This window comes from Lissotriton helveticus, chromosome 11 (genome assembly GCF_964261635.1).
Source record: "Lissotriton helveticus chromosome 11, aLisHel1.1, whole genome shotgun sequence".
NCBI classification, from domain to species: Eukaryota; Metazoa; Chordata; class Amphibia; order Caudata; family Salamandridae; genus Lissotriton; species Lissotriton helveticus.
The window spans coordinates 921,598,200-921,619,912 of record NC_136072.1 but is presented as its reverse complement, the minus strand read 5'-3'; the positions used below and the strand labels follow the sequence as shown (position 1 = coordinate 921,619,912).

At 44.6% G+C, this 21,713-nt stretch overlaps 1 long non-coding RNA gene across 2 annotated transcripts; it reads right to left on the bottom strand.

Annotated features, from left to right (window-relative positions):
- Window positions 1-1,113: 1,113 nt before the first annotated feature.
- On the bottom strand, window positions 1,114-14,589 carry LOC144792278 (uncharacterized). 2 transcript variants are annotated; one of them, XR_013602529.1, is made up of 3 exons: window positions 14,442-14,589; window positions 11,439-11,576; window positions 1,114-1,203 (listed from the first exon to the last, which is right to left on the bottom strand). It is a non-coding gene; the product is annotated as an uncharacterized LOC144792278 (long non-coding RNA). The 2 variants fall into 2 exon arrangements; XR_013602530.1 differs by lacking the exon at window positions 1,114-1,203 and adding an exon at window positions 10,097-10,511 and having other exon boundaries at window positions 10,552-11,576.
- Between the last annotated feature and the right edge of the window lie 7,124 nt (window positions 14,590-21,713).

The window sequence follows — 21,713 nt, the reverse complement described above, 5'->3', positions numbered from 1 at the left end:
ACCACTCCACACTTCACTCCTCTGTTCTACACCACTGTACGCTGATGCACACTACCCCAAACTACTCCACTATACTCCACTGCACTCTTTGCCACTGCCCTCTAAACCACTCCACTCTATGCATCTCTACTTTGCAACATTGCACTGTATGCAACTGCATTTTACGGCAGTGCACTCTACTTGTACCACTCCACTCTATGCCACTGCACTCTATGCTAATCCACTGTACTCCAGTTTAATCTACTCTGCTTTCTACGCTGCTGTACTCTACCACGCACCACTCCACTTTACTCTGCAACAATCTACTGTAAGTCACTGGGCGCCACTCCACTTTATATCACTGTACTTTACTGTGCATCACTGCACTCTATGACAATGCACTCTACACCAGGTTACTCAAAACCAATGCACTCTACACCACTATACCCTACTCTGCAATACTTTAAGCCACTGCACTCTACTCTATTGTACTTTATGTTGTATTCCTTATGATCATAGAAAATTTAGTTGGTTACTGGACCAGATATGATATTTTGTTTAAAGTTTTTGGTCCTGAAGCTTCCCATTCTGTCTTCAGAGCCAGTAATTCCCGAAGCAAATGCTATTGTTGGTCTAAAATATTAATTGTAGAATTTATATATATTTAAATTAAGTTGGAACGCACATTCCAGAGTTGGCACACCAAAAAAACATAAGAAGCTTCATTTCAACCGCACAAAGCAGCAATCTTTCTAAATTTCCAACCAGAGAATCACAAAATAGCGTAGAGCATCAGGGCTACATGTTCACTGCCCAAGCTTCTCGTTCATCTCTTGATATCTGCAACCTTGTAAAGTCATGATCCACGGATTACCGCCCATTCGATTGCGGTAAACAGGAAGTGTATTTGGTGCAGCAGTATGAAATGCTCCTTACAAAACAGCATATTTACTATAAGTCCTGTAACATAGGAACACAGCAGCAGACCAAGGTAAAGCACATTCACTCACTTAGTTTCTCAATTACTACTTCGAGTGCAACAACTTCCGGCACCTGCTGCTGGAAGGTGCCTATTTAACAATAAGAATTAAGAACAGAAGGAAGGTGCACTCATAAACAATCAGGAGAAGTAAGTTCTTTGAAGGTTCTTCTTTTTATTAGATAACAACAGCGGCACACAGCCAACGCGTTTCGTTCCCCAGTGCCACGGGAACTTCGTCAGGGCTGAAAATAGTTATAAAAATACATAAATATATGAATATATAAGCCATAACCAAAACTTAAACATACCAACATTATACAAAAACATAAGAAATTAATAAAAGAAAACAGGGACACTAACACAGAAAAAAATACACAACTAAATAATACAGAAGTGTGCAAAGTGGCCCAGAACATATTGTGATCACATTAAAAATTACAGAGATGGCACACACATAAAATAGGCCTAAACAAAATATCACAAAATACAATATATATTACATATTACATCATAAACACAATTAGTCCCAAAGACCCAGGACATACATAAAGCTGGGGCAAACAGAATATTAATCAGCACATTTTCAAATACCTGTGTCACACAGGTCGATGGTATTTAGGGTTACCTAATTTCAGTGTTTTTTTTTTTAGATCTGGCTATGTTTCATTTTAGGAAAGCAGTGTTAGCATGTGTGTAGGATATTTTAAATGTTTTTTCCTTTGACAGCAAGTTCTACTACTTTTGGAAGAGGTGTTTCGGAAACACTGTTCAATCCCTTGCATTTTGTGTGTGCGTCCTCTAGCTGCTGCAGATAATCCACTAAAAACAAATCCCAATGAAGCTCCTTTTGAAAAGTGTAGCTGCTGTCTGTTTGCACAGAGGTCTGTTAATAGTTTTCCAGTTTATGGCACCGCAGTCACTCGTATACCAAATAAATACGGAGTCGGCAGTGTTCCCTGATTCCATTGCAGGTTCACACGTACTAGTGCTGTCTCATGATAGCTGTGATTACTTCACCAGTCATGAGCTTTTTTTCTTTTAGGAGTTTTTAGCTTTCGCGTTTCTCAATCTACCAGCACTTGATGAACTACTCACAACTGTGGTGAGAAAACATGGACTCAGCAGACAATAATTCACAGTAAATTCTCCTCCTTTTTAATCTTTTTGCAGAATTGCAATAGTTAAACTCCTCCACCGTATTTACTTGTCTTGTTTTCCACTTGCTTGAAGACACTCAATAAACAATAATCACATCTAACTCATATTAATTTAATCCACCACTGAAAACTAGAGGAAATGCTTCAAACAATGTAATTACATCCAAAAGACTAACCATATAACCATCAAATATACATACCACTAGATTAACCACTAAATTTTGGTTAGGGAGTATCATGCTGCCTGCCATAAAGCACTTCAATGCGTTGTCATGGTTAATAAGTGCAATGCACAAGGGATTATAATACAGTTCTTACCATGCATAGCTGCTGACAATGTTTTCACATTTTTGATTATGACTGCAAGTTGTGTTTTTTCAATGGTACAAGATCCTCATCATACAAAAGGGTCAAGGGAAGTGTGGAGTGGCAGGAACAGATAATACAATTAGAGGGAAAGGGGAAAAAAGTGTACAGTGTGTGGAGCGAAGAAACTTGCTGAGGAGAGGCTGGCATCGCTGAGAGGAGTGGGGATACCTCAGTAAGCTCAGGTGTCCTGTTTTAGGTGAACTTTGTTCACCAACCCATATTTTTTATTTCCATAGTAGGTCGGCTAAAGTTATCCGAGGACTTTGTGTCATCAAGGATGTTGTTCTCCACACCCAGGCACGCAACGCCCATAGGACTGAAAGGGTTTCAGCCCCCCACTATTGTGTGTCTCAGCCAGGTCTCCTGCAGCTCGAGCTGCTGTGTGCTCGGCTAGGCAGTGTCTGGAGTATTATCTCAGGCTCGTCCGAGTTTTTCACAGGTCTTTAAAGACCATTTGCATATTTACATTCCTTTGTTAACTGGTTACCGAGGCTTAGTATTTTTCCGGTTCCTGTACCCTGTGGACCACAACTCTGACTTAGTGTGAGAATGCATTTCATGAAAAGAAATGTAAAGTAGGGTTGCCAAAAGAAAAATGCCAGCCATGTGTTGTTTAAAGAGGCTGCAAAGACCTCGTCGTGACACTAAATTGGGTTATAAATGAAAAAAGTATGTATTAATTTGTAATGTGACTTTTCTCTTTGTTCTTTTTAATTATCAGTCATGTATCATTCAAGCAGCCCTAGAACACAATTAAAAATGCTCTCTATTTATATGTGCTGTTCCAAATATGCACAGATAAGTGCTGAAAATAAGCAGCTTATTTTTGTACCATCTGGGACATCAATATAAGGAGCCGGCAACCCTATTCACAAGACTGGAAGTTTGTTGCAGGATGAGCACAATATTTATTTCCTCCACCGTCGATCCCTGAACAAAGCCGGACTGGGAATGCAAACCGGGCTTGGAAATTGAGTCGGACCGGCCGCAGGGGAGGGAGGTTGGGCATGGGGAGTACGCGTGGAAAACACTACAGCTGCTTTTGGTACAGGGGGCCGATATTGCAGCACTGCTGCAAAACCGGTCCCATGCACCAACCCCCCCCCCCCCCCCCCTCGTCCAAAACCAGTCCCCTCCCTTCCGGACCACAGAGAAAATGCCAGCTCAGGACTTGTCCCTGAATAATGCCATAATAGCAATAGTTTAAATTGTATCTGAAACCCTACGCCAGCCCACAATGACATACTGAGTTACTACAAGTGTATGGGAATATACTCGGCATTCAGACAACTCACTCCTCATTCTCGCCCTTCACTTTCACATTCACCCTGCACTCACAGCAATTACAATGCACTCACACTGATCACCATGCACTCACACCATTCAACCTGCACTCACAATGACCACACAGCACTTATGCCACTCACAATGAACTCACACCGTTCTCCCTCCACATACCCTGCGGTCCCCAGAGCACAACGCTCACTCTGCACTCGCAGTGATCGTTCTGCACTCACAACGCACTTGCGCTGTTCACCCTGTACCTCACCCTGCAGTCACACGAGCACACTACTCACCCTGCACTCATGGGGCACTTCACTCACCTGTCCCCCTCACTGGTTTCTCTGCAATCTCACTCAAACAAGGCCATCACTAACCATACATTAATTCGTCCCACTCTGGACTTATATCCGCACCCAAATTCATATGGTCACCTCACTCACCCTGTAGTCACTTCTCTCACCCTACTCTCAGACTGCTGCATCGCTCACATTGTACTCACATGGGCACTCCTGTCACCCACACAGCACAGAGGGTTAATGTGCCTTCTAAAAAGAACGTGTGTCATGCAAATCATAGAACTGAGTGTGAGTAAACTACGAGTACCCCTATAAAAAAATTAAATATTTGGCAGAAAGGGGCTATAGAGAGATGATGTGCATTGTTGGCGAGTGGTAGTGTGGGAATTCATGAAGAAGGAGGAAATGGGGAGGGGTGCCAAAAAGACTGTTGCACTGTGCACCGCTAGGGCGAGCCCTGGCTGGGAGTCATAGCCCCCCCCCCCCCCGAAGTTGGGGTCTAGTTGCGCCCCTGTCCACACCTATGCTTACTCTGTGCTTAATTTGAAGAGGAAAAAAAAACATAAGTGCCAGGGCTCTCATCATGAGACCGCTGCAGCTTTTACCATATGTTGCCCCTTCCAGCGCTGCCAATATTAGTAACAACATAATTGCTAACCATCACACTCCTACAAGTGTGACAATTTGGACTATATCAGGCCACAAAAGCTATAAGAATGGCTTGGGCAGCAGGCAATAGACATTTTTTATGTATTCATGGTTGGATTGGGATTAAAAATCGGCCCGGGCAAGCTAAAAAAAGTTGCTTATTGCCTTTCCGCAAAACACTGCTTCTGCTAAATTTTATTTTAAAAAAAAGGGGAAGGGTTTTTAAAAGAAATACACAGATTAGTTTACACTGGTGAAACACACCTGAAAACAAGTCAGGCCATTTCTGTTCAGGCCCCGTACTCAATATGCATACATTAATGCACCAGCCCAGAGGGAGAAAGGAAATGACACCTCTGCCCGTTGATAAAAGGGAGGTAATGGAGGCCCATCTACCTCCAGAAAGGCCACTCCGGCATCCACTGGGCCGCTGGCGGCATCCGGACAACACAGCCACCGCCCAAATCAGCCCCCAGGCTGTTCAAAAAAGCAGCCCATAGCTGGACTTTGATACGGGCCCCTCGGGCATTGCCTGAGTGCCCGCATTACCAATCCGACCCTGATATTGACTTAATCATTTACTGTTGTGGTCACCTCTAAATTAGCCATACAATACCACCTTGTGGCAGATTGTCACCAGCTCTGGTGTTGACATTGAAATGCCAGTGCCAAACCGGAAACAACTGGCTCAAATTAAGCACCGGCTTTAGTTTAGAACAAAATTTATTCTAGGAGTTGTAGATCAGTTTATCTATTTTTATTTATTTCGTGTTTTATAGAGCGCAAACCAGACCCATGAAGGTATCGGAGCACTTTACAGTAGTAACAGGAGGGATACAAGGACATAGGGGGAAGAGAGCCGAAGGGATAGGGACACAGGTAGATACAACATATGGTAGAATAAACAATCATAATATCCGGATACATTTTGGGGTAGGAACAAATTGATATATTAAGCTAGAGAAGCAGTCTCAACACCCGGGGGGTTTGTTCGGAAATGCCGGGTGGGTATCATAAGGAGAAAAGGCCCAGGGATAATGGCGTAACGATAGGCTGAGCCAGGGTATGGAGGTGATTGTAACATGAGCGTTAGGAGAGGAATTTGCCCATTAGGAAAGTTTTGGCCTCCTTTTTTAAGTGAGCTATAGACGGCATTCTTCTGATGGCGGGTGGGAGTGAGCTCCATATTCTTGGGGCAGCCCCAGAGAAGACCCGATTGTACGTTCTTTTTTTCCGGAAGCATGCAGGTTGGAGCAAAAGGTCTCTGGCGGACCCGGAGTTTCTGGCTACTCCGGATATCATGAGTTTTTAGGCGAGAAAAGCTGGGGACTTGGATTAAAGACCCTTGTGGGTCTTGCAAGCCAGCTTTGCATTTGACTTGATCCAATTGAACTTTTTCACCTGGAAAAAAGTGATTTGCCATAGAAAATCCCAGGACTGCAGCATTGTGTGCTTAATGACATAGCGTCACAGTAACCTTACTTAATTAAGGCACTACATTCCTAATAGTGCTGTCTTAGGATAGGCCCTTCCTTGTCTGAGACCTATAACTAGTCCTATTTGAAAACATTTTCTGCCGATTTAAATATTGCGAACCTCATTTCTTTCAAACTCCGCCAGACACTTCACTGCATTAGCGTACATGTAGCTGTGCTATGTACCTAGTGGCTGGAGCTTTCAGTTAGTATCTTGTATCATTAGAATGTGTTTACAGTCTATTAGCGTGCGTGCTTTATGTGTGCCTGGATCAGTCTTTCTTTGCTTGGAGCAGTGCTTTAAAATGGCAGGTACTCCGCACCTGCACTTCTTTAATTTGGTTAGGGGCAGTACCAGCACTTCTTAGTACTGCTCCAATGCTTTCCAGTGCTTTTAATGGGAGAGTACAGACACTTCTCGGCAGCAAACAGGTACTCTGGGACAAGGAGTACCTGCACTTCTTTAATTTGGAAGGGGCAGTACCAGCACTTCTTAGCACTGCTCCAGTGCTTTTAATGGGAGAGTACAGACACTTCTCTGCAGCAAACAGGTACTCTGGGACAAAGAATACCTGCACTTCTTTAATTTGGAAAGGGTAGTACCAGCACTTCTTAGCACTGCTCCAATGCTTTTAATGGGAGAGTACAGACACTTCTCGGCAGCAAGGAGGTACTCTGGGACAAGGAGTACCTGCACTTCTATATTTCCATTTCAAGCAATGGCTATAGATTTGCCATCTGCATTGAAGTAGTATTTTAGTATTAAATGTTATTGACAAAAAGCTTCAATTTGGATTGGCGTTGCGGTCAGAAGCAGCTAAACGTAGTTATTAATATTTAGCTCAGCCACGTCACACCGCCTTAGAACTACACTGTTATTTCATTTGACATCTATTTCATTCGAGAGTGTGCTGTGAGCTAGTGCCAAGAAAAGCACAGTTTATTGCTGTCGATATCAATTGCAGCTTTCAAACAGCAAAGGCTGTAACGAGCTCGCTTAACATTGAGCTCGGGAGGGTGCTTCAGCGACAATAAAGGGAAACAATTAAATTTAAATACTTCGTTGAAGTGACAGATTTCAAATCTGCTGTCAACAGAAAACTACTGGAGGACATAGTGACAGCAAAACACAGGGCAGTCAAGTCCAGTTTATCTTCAGTGATTTTTCTGTCGCTCTATAGGGCAGAGAAGTGAAATTCAACTCAAGCAAGGACATCCTCTGCTTTGACTGCTGAATGGTAATCAATTTACCAAAATTGATTGATTAAACAGTCAAAATCGGCACAGCTGAAAGGTGTGTAAACAACCAGGTTAGAGTAAACGGAATGACTCACAATGAAAATAGTGGATTTCTGAGGCTCCGCTAAGCAGAATGGGATGGTAAAACCTGTGTTTTCAGAAGCAGAAATGACTAGTTGTTTGTAGAGGGATGATCTATTATTTAATAATATACTTGTCAAAGTTCTGATCAGTATTGTTTGCTTCAGAGAGGACACACCAGAAATATGTAAACGCTGAGGGAAGCATCGTGGAATTGGTGAGTATGGGAGCTGACATTGTCTGTGTTCAGTTTACTGGACATGGCCCATGGCCTATTGCTCGTCTTAATCTTGGTAAAATCTGTCTTTAGTTGGGGTTTTGTACAATATACATACTGCCTCTTGGATGCAACAGAGTGCTATTGCACATGGAGAAAAAGAGGGCAGTTAGAGAAGAAAGAAGTACAATAACTAACATAGATAAAATTACCAATCATTGAAGAAATACTTTTGGTTATAAACCAGGTCTATTGGCTTTGCCAAATTTGTTTTGTGTTCTATACTTACCACCTGGGGTCATCTATCTGATATTAAAGAAACTCTTTTTGTTTTTCTATTTAAACATTTTTATTTTTAAGTCACCTAACCGTAACTATACTTGTAGAGGGCTTATCAAGCCAAAGACTGTTTCCCCCCAGTTTTCATTGATCCCATCTCTTCTATATCCTCTTTTGTTGATGAGTAGTAAATGCAATATTTCCTTTTATACAATTTGATTCGGGCTAAACATCCTTTATTTTTAAAGGTACTGCTGTTTGAGTTATTGTGCTTTTATGCGCAACTAACAGAATTGCCCAGCGCGAGTCTTGCCCCTGGTAATGCGATTTAATGACCAGACAAACATACTTTTAAGGGGGTTTGATTTGTCCCTTGAATGGCTCTCTTGGCCGTACTACGATCAGAGTTTAGCCAGACCACAGTTAATCGGTTCTGGCTACTTTCCATCATCTGTCTACCAAGGGGAGTTCTCAATTTAGAAACTGGCTGAACGCACACATAAGTGACAAAATAACATTTGTACAACCTAACATAAAAGGTCGAGGATAGATTTAAAAAATTGCCTAGGTGGGGATAATGTATTTTCAAGCATAATTGCGAGTGTAAGACTCTAAATGAATCACATATAGAAAAGGTGGCAAAGGAGTTGTATTTCAGAATTTAAATATGGAACTGGGCTTCCTACTGCAACTTCTGTACGCGTTGCCCTTAAAAAAGGAAGTTTAGAAAAACAATGTATACTCATAACTTGCAGGTGAGGATTAACCCCCACGCATCATGTATCTTTCAAAACACAGTGTAAAATGCAACATTTAAACGGTGGAACACGGTGCAATTGATGTAATCTAGGTTTATCTGCTAAAATGTTTCAAAACCGTGACCTGCGCTTTGCGACCCATTTCAGTAGTGCAAGCAAGAGTTCAGTTTACCTGTGACCTTGGAATGTCATTTTTTTATTATTCTGCTTCAAATACGAGATCGTGCCTTCTATTAGAACTTCTGAGTCCGCCCACTGCAGCAAGTTCAAATTTGGGATTTAAAACTATGTTTATTTAAGCTTGGAATAAACTGTGTAAATTATTTTGATTGCCAGACATAATTTAAATATGCAAACCTATAAAATCATGTAGAAAAGAAACGCCTGACTTGCAAATGAGTTGCAGCTTTAAATTAATTAAAAACGCTATAAGCTTTACTTCTGCATCTACAAAGCCCAAAAAACAAGGTTTAAAATATTTACGAAGCACGTTTTCTAAACTTTTAAACAACACAATGTGGACAAGTGATTCAATATTATTTGCGCAGTGGTGGGATGTCCGATTCAGCCGCAGAGGTCTGTTCCCCTACGCTCAGTATTTCCAGTATCAGCAGATATAACCTCGTCTGTATCAGTGCTTTGTGAGAAAGAGAAAACAGAGGGAGAAGTGGGCAGGAAAGTGAGGGGGAAATGTGAGAGGATAAATAAGAGACAGACGAGAGTGAGGTGTTAACAGGACAGAGAGAGAGAGAGAGGTGCGAAAGAGCTTACCGGAAGAGAGGGAGCAAAACAAGTGGCAGAGAGAGGGGGTGAGAAAGTGGCAGGTGCGAAAGAGAGAAAAGAAAGATAAATAGAGGTGGAAAAAAGGTGAGAGTTGGCAAGTAGCTACAAGTGAGAAAGGAAGATCAGAGAAAGAAGGAGGGGGGGAGGGAAGCCAGATGAATGGGGTGGGCGACAGACAAGGGAGAAATCAGAAATTTACGAGGGCCTTTAAGAGTTGATTATCACTAGCTCGTACGACTGTTAAAATTGCGCCAGTTGAGCGAGTTTACTTTTCTCCCCAACTGGATGACAAAGAAAGCATTTTAAAAAGACAGATTGACCGCCCTTCTTCGAAGCCCCCGCTAGATGGCAACAAAGAAGCATTCATTCATCTATCCCCGTTTAGAAAAGTAGGTACCAAGTACAGCACTGAGCAACCATTGCTGCCAACAGTATCAGCTTCCCGGAACAAGAAAGGTGTGTGACCCTTGCTCTTTAAAATGAACAAGCATTTACAATGCAATGGTCTCGGCATCATTAAAGGTAGAGCTATTGGCATTGCTCATGACATTTCTTTTTTTTTTCTTTAAATCATAAATACATGGCATTGTCATTTACGTTGCCAATACACAACACTCTGCACCTGCACTCACTACTCTGCACACACTCACTACTCTGCACATGCACTCACTACTCTGCACATGCACTCACTAAACTGCACATGCACTCACTACTCTGCACCTGCACTCACTACTCTGCACCTGCACTCGCAGCTCTGCACCTGCACTCGCAGCTCTGCACCTGCACTCGCAGCTCTGCATCTGCACTCGCAGCTCTGCACCTGCACTCGCAGCTCTGCACTCAACAGCACACACCACTCTGCACGCACTCGCAGCTCTGCACTCAACAGCACACACCACTCTGCACCTGCACTCGCAGCTCTGCACTCTGCACCTGCACTCACTACTCTGCACACACTCACACTCTGCACTCAACAGCACACACCACTCTTCACACACTCGCACTCTGCACTCAACAGCACACAGCACTCTGCACACACTTGCACTCTGCACTCAACAGCACACACCACTCTGCACACACTTGCACTCTGCACTCAAAGCACACACCACTCTGCACGCACTCGCAGCTCTGCACCTGCACTCACTATTCTGCACACACTCCCACTCTGCACTCAACAGCACACACCACTCTGCACACACTCACACTCTGCACTCAACAGCACACACCACTCTGCACCTGCACTCGCAGCTCTGCACTCAACAGCACACAACACTCTGCACCTGCACTCGCAGCTCTGCACTCTGCACCTGCACTCACTACTCTGCACACACTCACACTCTGCACTCAACAGCACACACCACTCTGCACACACTCACACACTGCACCCAACAGCACACACCACTCTGCACACACTCACACACTGCACTCAACAGCACACACCACTCTGCACACACTCACCATGCACTCGCAGCTCTGCACTCTGCACCTGCACTCACTACTCTGCACACACTCTGCACTCTGCACCTGCACTCACTACTCTGCACACACTCTGCACCTGCACTCACTACTCTGCACACACTAGCACTCTGCACTCAACATTACACACCACTCTGCACACACTCGCACTCTGCACTCAACAGCACACACCACTCTGCACACACTCACCCTGCACTCGCAGCTCTGCACTCTCTACTCTGCACTCTCTACTCTGCACTCTCTACTCTGCACTCTCTACTCTGCACTCTCTACTCTGAATTAACGCCCCCCTGCAGGTAATGTACGTTTTCCCCATTTTGTTGCAAACAAAACCCTTCAAATGTCATAGGAGGCAGCGCACTACAAAAATAATAATGGCGTGATTACAAGTGCGCCTGCTTCCAAGGCACCCTACCAGCAGTGTGTCGCCCTGTCCGGCCCGGGGAGAGTCCTGCTATCTTATCGAGCCACTCACTCTGTCAGGTCTGTAAGAATGGTCCAGTTTTTCATATTTCCACTGTAGAAGACATAGTCCCAGTGAGCTCTATGATAACTATAATTATATTAAAATGAGAAACAGCACAGCGGTTTACCCGGCACAAAAAACGCATTTACAGGTCATTAAAAGAAAGTCACTTCTGCTACAATTCATCCATATATTATCACAAAATTTAGATAGTCTGAAGGAATGTTCATCGTTTTGAGCAATGTCTAACATTTCACCTCTTGAAACTCATGTTAGTGTTGTGGGAATCAACTGTGCAGCATAATAGGTGATCTCAGGTGCAGCGTTAACTTTACACATACAGTCCTAGGATTAGTGTTAGAGTGCTGGGGTGGGAGACCTGCCAATCTAAGTAATTGTATTCACTTTTACCACGTCTTACCTTATTTTGTTATTATGTAAGCACATATTACCTCAACCTGGCACACATCTAGCCAGCTACAAAGCTCTGATAGTTAATGAATATTTATTGGCTGGATAACTGCCATGAGTCTGTTTAATCTGCAAAAAACACACATTATTTGCAATGCTATACAAAAGCTCAAAGTTCAAACGTAAATAATAATGCAGGAACAAATTAGCATGGAATTTGTCTAAACAAAAGTGCAGAGGCTCAAAGTTTTCTTAGTGGCGTGTTGTTGCCAAATGCCGGGGTTGCCGATGAAGTTGATTCCACTTCAAGCAAGCCTTTTTTTACACCACCCTACACTCCCTGTCTCTTTATCTTAATATTGCAGTATTTTCGCCAATGTTTCTCCCTTTGTCACCTTTTGCTTATCTTTCTCTTCATCCTTGTCTTCCACCTTTTCTGCCTTTCCAGCTTAGACCAACCAAAGCCTGACGATAAAAAATGCCCTGGTCTACAAAAATGAGCGTCTCTAGCCACCGGCTAAAATTAAGCACTGGGCGTCATGGTGTACAGTTCACAGAATACAGCAGCCAGCAAAAGAGTTTACAACGCTGCATGTAACTTTTGAGACCAAGGAGAGCTGCGGGCAGAAGGAAGGGGGGGAGAGGAGAGACGAAGGGGGGCGTGGGGTGCGACGAGAGACGGAGAGCTGCGGGCAGAGGGAAGGGGGGGAAGAGAGACAGAAACTCGGGATCAGGCTGTATGCTAATGGTAAGAAACAGCGAGGAGCAGCAAGGAAACAGGGACATCTGGGTCAAAAGTCGGGAGCAGCAGTAAGGGAACAGGGACATCTGGGTCAAAAGTCCGGAACAGCAGCAAGGGAACAGGGACATCTGGGCCAAAAGTCGGCAAAATGGCAATATGCCCGGGGCGGATGCAGGGTTTCTGATTAGAAAGCCTGGGGGCAAAGAATCCCCCACACAAATACGAGCAATGCATACAGTTCACAGAATACAGCAGCCACTTGAACTTGATATTATGGTATTGGAGCGCTTTAAACGAGCACCAGTTACATTACACTAGGAAACATTCATGTTTGTGTTGTCTTCCTGTCCACTCCAGCAGCAAAGGTGTGGTCCATATTGTAATCCAAAATTCAATTAAAGGTAATATCTGATGCTTCTTGTAAGTGTAAAGTGACCTAGTAATGTTTTCATAAATGTGTAGTTTCAAATATCCCCTTTAAAAAAGCAAGTATGGAAACAGACACAAACTATGTTTGCATAGGCCATGATCTGGTGAAAGCATCTCACCGCTATCAACTCAAAAGCTCCAAAGTTTTCCAGAACATGCCAGGGGTGAGATTATCATCTAATCCTTTGCTTACGTTTTTTTTTCTAATAGAAACTGAACTATGAATCTTACATGCTAAGAAAAAACGGTTGGAACTGGGAAATGTGCCGAATTCCGCAGCTAATTATTATCTAGATGTTAAGTGAGGTGGCATGACACACATCCCCAGTACCTTTTAACATACCTATTAAACCTTTCGATTTGTTGTTTACAGCAGTCAGACTCCCTTGTCCTGCCACACTGCCTTGAATGTCACTGGCCCCATGATCTCCTGAATACCGGGCTGCACATGTGGGCCGGGTGCTGTGGACCAAAACGGCCACTTAGGCAGGCAGCGAGTGTATTGGGAAGGAAAATCAAAGCTGCCTGCTAGTTTTCCATCTGTCTGCCTCTGGCCAATAAGGGTACCGCACGCGTGGTCAGCAGGGCGAAGGCCTTTCCACACAAAACAGCAGGCAGGGCGCGGATCCACGAGGGGGTGCTAGGCACACACTGTCTGCTGGGTCGCATTAATTTGTTTGACAATAACAGAACACTGAGACACATATCACGTGGAAGGCTCCTTATCTTTTGGGGATCTGAATTCAGCTATCGGGTACCGGAGCAGAGTGTGATAATTAGCAACAGCGCACTAAATGGCAAGCAGGCTGCCTCAGTACTTACTGTGTCTAAGTGTCAGAGTCCAGGCTGGCGAGGTAAAGTTGCGGCCCGCGACGACGACGCGTGAGGGCATGAGGTGCTGTCCTCTACTCTGCGCAAGTTCAAAATGGGGGCTCGAGGGGCTTCTCTGCGTCCTGGGGCTGAGGTGTGTGCTCCACGGCGTCGCGACTGCTGGAGTGTCCTTCAGAGCTAAGTAGACGAGAGAGATGGGAGCTCCGTGGGGAGAGAGTGGGGGGAGGTGAGCAACAGAAACGGGGGGGGGGGCGAGGAGAGACGAAGGGGGGGGGTAGGGGGTGTGTGCGACGAGAGACGAAGGAGGGAAGGGGGGGTTGGGGGAGATAGACAGAAACTCGGGATCAGGCTGGATGCAAATGATAAGAAACAGCGAGGAGCAGCAAGAGAACAGTGTCATGCGGGCCTCGGAGCTCGCGTAGCTTCGCACGGCAGCAGACCTAAACGGCGGGGGGGTGGGGGGGGCACGAGGAGCACTTTGCGCGTCGCGGGCTCAAGCGCTGTTTGCAAAGGCCGGGGTAGGCAGGAAAACGGCTCACCTTCACTGCGGTGCTGCCTTCAGGCTCGCGGGCGACTCGATGAGGAGGCTCTCTGCACTTCAAGACTCGGCGGTGGACAGGCAACAATGGCGGCCAAAAACTTCTGAAAATTTCGGATTGGGGGCGTGTTTTGCTGTTCTGAGTGACAGACGACGTCACTGTCTAAAGAACAACAAAAATGACGCCCCCAAATCCGAAAAAGACGGGGCTTCTTTGGAGGGACGGCTCTCTCCTCCAATGGCTGGCCTCCGTTTAGGAAGCCAGCCAATGGAGAACGAGCAAAAAGAGGGAGGGATAAATGCAGCACTCTAAGAATCATTAAATCTCCGACTTCCGGTTTCTGCCTTACGGCAGAACCGATAGTCCTCGACCTAAAAACCAGCTCAGAATCAGGGGCCTAACGCTTGGGACATCCTGTCAATCCAAGGCCTGTGAGATATGGAAGACTCAGTGGCCACCTCCACATCTTGCAGGGCAGCGCTTAATTTGAGCTAGTGGCTAGGGGTCGGGCCCACCAGCACTGTTTTTTGGGGACCGGCGCATATTTTTTCAGATCAAGCTTTGACTCAGAGCAAGAGAGGGAAAACACAAAAGAGGGAAAGAAGGAGGAAGAGAAAGACGGAAAAACAGTGAGAAAGAAAACTGGGATGAAAGACTGAAAGCATGACATCTTTGGGTAGGGAGTGTCTGCTGGTAGATGAAAGAGGCATGAGGTGGAAGCATGACTACACAGCCTTGGTATTCGGCAGCCCAACGTTTGACCGCACCGGTTGCAGGCTTCTCTGATCTAAACTTAATTCTTCTAAAAATTAAGCTCTGCTGCTGAGTGGGCAGAATCATCTACCAGTGCCCAAGTACAGGCAACTTGTTGACACTTCTCCCATCTCCAGATTATTGTAAATAGCATTTCCATCTCAGCTCCTACGAATATGGATGTAGGCTCCTCCGGAGGAATGAGAAGGTTGTTGGCTTTGTGGGCCGAGGTACTAGTTACTGTAGAGGATATGATATCATGGTGAGCAAAATAATGATGGATTGGGATGTGGCCCCAAGTGATATCCGGTGGCTGAGATTAATTGAATCATTCCATCTATCACTTTTTGTATACTACTGTGCGTTGCCCTAAATGGGGTGGGTATGCCCAGGCGTGGGTCTCTTGCACCCTATGCCACTGGAACCAAGCTATTCCTGGTTAATGAGCCTTAGTAAGGGCAGAAACCAGTCCTGGATTGCTTCTGTTCTGGTTCAGGAAGGACATGGCCTGGCAGTTCGGGTTTAACTTTTCCCACTGTATCAGAGTCAAAACTGATTTGCATATGGCTGGGTCCAAACCAGTGGTTGAAATGGATGGGATCTGTGGGGCACGATGTGTCTATACTTTTTTTTAAAAATTTAAGCAAAAACGTTTACCTACGTTTTGTGAATTGACAACCATCCCGGAAAGGTTATTTCTGATAGATGAAATGCTTCAGTTCAAGTGTAAGTGTAAGGCAGGGAGTCTCCTCTGAGACTGAGAAGGGGCAGACAGCTAAACAACCCTGCTTGCCTCAAAGAAATGTAAATGTACACAACTGGTTAATCTGCAAATATAAAGGTTGCATGGAAACTGGTATTGGCTTCAATTGAGGGAACCACTTGAAGCTTCCTGATGATACACATTTATTCTTTCTGAATGTTTTTGCAACAATGTTACCAGCTGAGCTGTGACATTCGTGCTTTTAAAACAGTTCTAAAAACAAATTGCACTACGTAGAGTCTGGGTATTAACAAAATCTATATTTGGGAAGCATCTTTTTTTTAATCTAAACATCTTTTTGCTCATTTTGTAGCAGTCTTTCTTATACTGTTTGTAATGCAAATTTCAAATAATGACTTACATATTCACAGTGCTTTTTGGGACAGCCTAGCACTAAACATACACAAGTCATTATTCTCCAGTGCATCAACCAGGAATGATTTCCCACTAATTAACCTGCATTTTATTTAAGCTGTGTGTTATTTTATATGTAGCTACCTGAAGGTGAAATACCGAAAAAAGTTACTATTGTTTTTTTAGCCACGCCTCCCAAACTCACTCATCCCTCCCCAAATGCACGCAGCATCACAATTGCCATTGTCTTAATAAAACCCTCGGCCACTGGTCCAAACTGAGGTGGCATGATGATCAAAATAACAATGGATTGAGATTGAGAGTGATAACTAGTGGCTGAGATTAATTCATGCATTCAACTTTTTTTGTATACTTTTTTTTGTATATTACATCTGTAAAGTGTTTAAAACTAAAAGAGAAATTCCAACCAGTGGTGGTGGGAAGGGTGGTTATTATGAGGGCAGATCATTGGCAGGGTCAGACTGTCTCATAGGGCAACCTAGTAGTGCCTGAGGGCAGTTCTGATAGGTCAGAATATGGGCTATTTTCTTGACTCTTTGTGGGCCTGTTTAATGGCTTGGAATGTTGTTTTGTACCTGTTGATTTCCCTGATATTACAGCAAACATTGCCCAAAAGAAGCACAAACACAAGCAGGCTCCTATACCTTGCAAAACACCTACCTATATGGTAGGTCTTTACAAGTTCAAAACTGTCCCGATTCGCAAACGCGGGCCACGTTTTTAGTGATTTGATTCGCTTAAATGAGCCACTTTTATTTTGGTGCCCAGACCTATTAGCTGTTCCACTCCTACCCTGGTGGTTGGTTGCTGTTTTTTATGGGTGTCCATTAAAGGGTGGAGGAAATTTTGGAATATGGCTACCCAGAGGAAGAGAACTGAATTGCAAGCTTTTGGAGCTGAATGACTTTAACTTCAGTATACAGAACTGATAAATAATCCTTTCCGTTGATGGGATCTGATGAGTTCCTTGGGGTATGATTGGTTTCCCAGCAGCATAAAGGATGGTATTGATCCGTTTCTTTGCAACGAAAAGGTGTTGAGAAATGTCATTGATCCAGCATAAAACTAATTCACATAAGTAGAACATTCAGTGCTTTTTGCTTGACTTTAATTTAATTCAGAAAGCTGTGGGTTTAGTCCTTAATTAATTGACAGTAATGCCTTGCATCTTTAGGCTTCACAACAGATAGGATGATTCACACATGTAATGTTGAAACATAGCTGTTGGACTGTATTGTATTGTGTATCTCTGTATTAATATTGATCAGCATATAGTAATCTAGACCATCTACTCGAATTTATTAGTGGACAATAATCTGTGATTTGAAGTGTTATAGTCCAATTGGATATATTGAAATGTAGCTTAGGAGGACTAATATTATATAGGCCCTTTGAGGACTTATGGAATTTTTATAAATGATCCCAGTGTATTTCAACCCACCAGTGTGATAGAGGTCCCGCTTCACCACATTGGTGGTTGAAGGTTTGCTGTAATTCAAAATGGCTTCCATGGTGGTTGGTGTTTCTCTCTTTCCCGAGGCAGTTTCCACTGCCATGATGGAAGCAGCCTCCCAGGAAAAAATTTTTATGACCCCAATGCCAGCATGCATAATGTTTGCTTTATCCAGTCAGAGACGTGATATGTCAGCTGACTGGATGGCTACGCTGGTAATACTGGCACAGATCTTGGCTGGAAGAGAGCGAAAAGGCACTCTTCACCCGCGTGTGGAGAATTCAACTCAACACGGTTGCAGAATTAATCACAATCCAGCAACCCAGCTCGGCAACACAGAAAAAGGCATCAAGAATGACAGAAAAAACATTAACCCACCTAAGTTCAGCATTAAAGAGGCACTGGCTGACTGGTTTTTCTAATCTAACTTTAAAACCGAAAATTTGGTCCATGAAGAACACTCCATGGAATTACTGTCTCTCAGAACGGGGATCAAAGCGCCTAGCCATACATAAGCAACTGGGTGCCACATGAACAGTAAGGTTCATTGCGCCAGTCATAATATCAAACAAAGTTTCAGCGCTCTGTTTATCATCTCCTTGTGTTTGCTTTGTTCACCCTAAGTTGGCAGGGTATGCCCAGGCGTAGGTCCCTTGCTCACTTTGCCACTGGATTTATGCTAGCCTGTCTGATGAGGGGTGTTACCCCGAAACCGGTCCCAGGATGCTTGTTGCCAGCCCAGGGAAGACCTGGCTTGGCAGTTCGGGGTGGACTGTTCCCATGAGGCACAGGGTCAAGACTAATTTGCATATAGCTTGGTCTGAACTGAGGTGGTGAAGTGAGCTAAAGAACGATGATAGATTCAACCCAAATCTGTGACTGGGGGTGAGTGTCTGAAACGTTTCAGCACTCCGTTCATCATCTCCTTGTGTTTGCATAATAACAAAGACCTACATCAAGCTAAGACACCACTTCAGTGTCTTCATGTGGGACTTCGCCAAATGAGGTGCTACCCTATTCATTTAAGGTATTTTAAATTGATCCAAGGATTACAAAAATAGAAGTGATTTGTACACAAGTTAGGATTTTTTGATGTTATGTCTGCTACATATATTTAGCACATACAGTACAAGAGTGTCGATTATCTACACATCTTCTATCATTGATAATATCATTAATCTTTTTTAGAACCTTCTCCATTTCCATTATTGATGATGCCCAGACATCATAATTAATATAGACCAAATATATAAATTATCCAATCCGTAATTATGGGAGTGTACATTAGTAATACACAGGAGTCACAGTATCTTGATGAAAAAATCTTGATTTATTTCTATTCTTTTTGTAAACGTAAACATGAATTCCGCCCATCCAATTTATTTCGTCCTAAACAGACTTCATCAGGGTTATAAGTAAATGCTCAAAACCAGGTGTATCATCTCTAGTTAGGCTTTGCATTGTAATTGAGTGGATCCAAGACAATAGTATCAAAGATGAGTCATCAAATATTCTATGTTCAACTCGGGGAACATCCATTACGACGCGGTGTTTACACCGCACTACCATTACAACGATGGTTTTACAACGCAAGTCGTTTCCACAACTTGCGCTGGAGGGCGCTCTAGGCTAAGGAATAGTAGATTTACTTTTCCAACACCTTCCCTACTGTACGTAGGCTGGTGTTGGAATAGTAAATCTTACTATTCTTAAGTCCAGCACCCTACAGTGCAAGTCGTGGTAACGACTTGCGTTGTAAAACCATCGTTGTAATGGTACTGAGGTGTAAACACCGCGTTGTATTGTCATACAACCGTTCAACTCCAATTTATTTATTCCAACCCTCCTTCTTCCTCATCAGAAGTGAATTAATTATGATCAATTATATTGCTCTTCCGTGGATCCAAAGCAACAGCTACCATCTACCGGGTTCACAGTGTGAGATGGTGTTTATTTAATGGCAATAATAATGTCCACCGTAATGCTGGTAACCATTAAGCAACATGATGAATTAAGTCTGCATGTTGATAGCATTAACATACTATGGAACAGAAATTATGGTTAGTGAGGGTATCACTTTTGATAATGTATCTGGAACCCTACCCTCACGATCCTCAATAGTATTCGCCCCTGGATATAAATTTGAAGCTTTTTCACAGCATGTCAGGGCCACCTGCATTACAATCCCAGAAATCATGTGTGCGGCACCCGCCTGAGACTCTGAGGGTGGGGAACTGAGACCGTATGGCCCTTGATTGATGGCGGTGAGGCCTGCGGTGTTGATTTCCACCAGCGCCAGTAAGCCTGCATGAATGAGTCTATGCAGGGACAGAAAGCCCGAGAGAAGTGATCTAGGCCTCCCCGTCTTGCCGAGCCCTAGCTGGGTGAGCGAGGCCTTCCTGCATTAAATCGAGCAGTGGTGACACCCTTAGCAGGACAAGGGCTTATGAGTGGTGTATAGAGAGTCGGAGGAGAGGAGCGACTTGCAGCGACAGGTCGAGGTGGCATCATCTACTGGACAGTGCATGGAGGATCGACTGCTATTCCTCCATCGGCGATCTGGGTATGGCCTCTCCCTTTGTTTTAAGTGAAAGGGGTCTGGGGCCTTCTGAGCAATGTGGGAGAGAATGCTATACCTGGAGTATGTACTGCAGGAGTATTACTGTGGGACTCTAGCTGCTGAGGAGTGCGGAGGAGTCAATTCCTGCCTGGAGTGGACACTGGCTGACTAGCGGATCCCCTCCTGGGAGGTGCATGCGGGGGAGACACCCGCTGGGACCTGGCGTCCCCTCTACATCTGGCAGACTTGTCACAGAGGCTTGTTGGGGGATGGAAAGCCAGTCAGTGCTCAGCAGGAGGCTCTAAGGAGGACCAACACCAACCACTGTAGATAATGGCATTCAGATGCACCAAAAAAGGCCACACCCTCAAGGAGATGCTCACCCATCCACCGGGGGGCGTATCTTATGACCGCACCCCACGTCGGACCCTATGCGGTGCCAGGACGAGGATCTGGTGGAGGAGCCAGTGTCGCGCTCCTTCCTGGAATCATTCTTTACCTCTCCTTCGAGATGACCTACAAGAGGTCATAAGAGATCTCTCCCAGGACATCAAAGAAATCAGAAGGGATGTGAACTCACTGGGGAACCCCGTTGCAGCACTGGAATAACAGGGAGATGGTTGGGAGGAGGAACTCTAATAGCTCCAACAGGAGGTCACCCGCTTCAGCGAACAACATATAGATGTACAGGCCCACATGGAGGATCTTGAGAATAGATCCCGCCGGAATAGCACCCGCATACCAGGTGTAGCTACCAAAGCAGTGGGGGAAGACCTCTTTAGCTATGTCCAGAACCTTTTCTGCCATGTCCTGGTAGTACCCCCTGAGACTGAAATAAAGACTGACCGGGCACACTGTGTTTGGCAGCCACGTTGGAATGCGCCTCCCCAGCCGACATCTTAGTATGTTTACACGACTACTAGGTCAAAGAGGACATCCTACTTAAAGCACTGGCGAAACACCCACTCACCTTCAGAGACCAAACTCTGACACAATATCAAGACTCAGCAGCAATCACACTGCAGAAACTGAGGGAGTTCCGACCCATCAACATGCATCTGTGAAACAAGGGGATACCCCACTCATGGAGACTTCCCTTCCGTATCATATTTCGTTGGGAGGGGAAACTTTTCCACCTAAGATTACTAGCGGAGGCCTGCCAGATCCTGGGATTGGACCTGCCCTCAAAGGGGCATGCATAGGCCCCTTCTGAGGGAACGAAGGTCATGTTGGTGGAGATGCAGAGCAAGAGGAGTGTCAATGAGCCCAGACCCCACAGAGATAGCTAAAGGGCAGCAATCGGTGCTGGACATGATTACTACAGTGCTGGCTAAGACAGATTACACATAGGAGGGCCGGTCAAGTAGC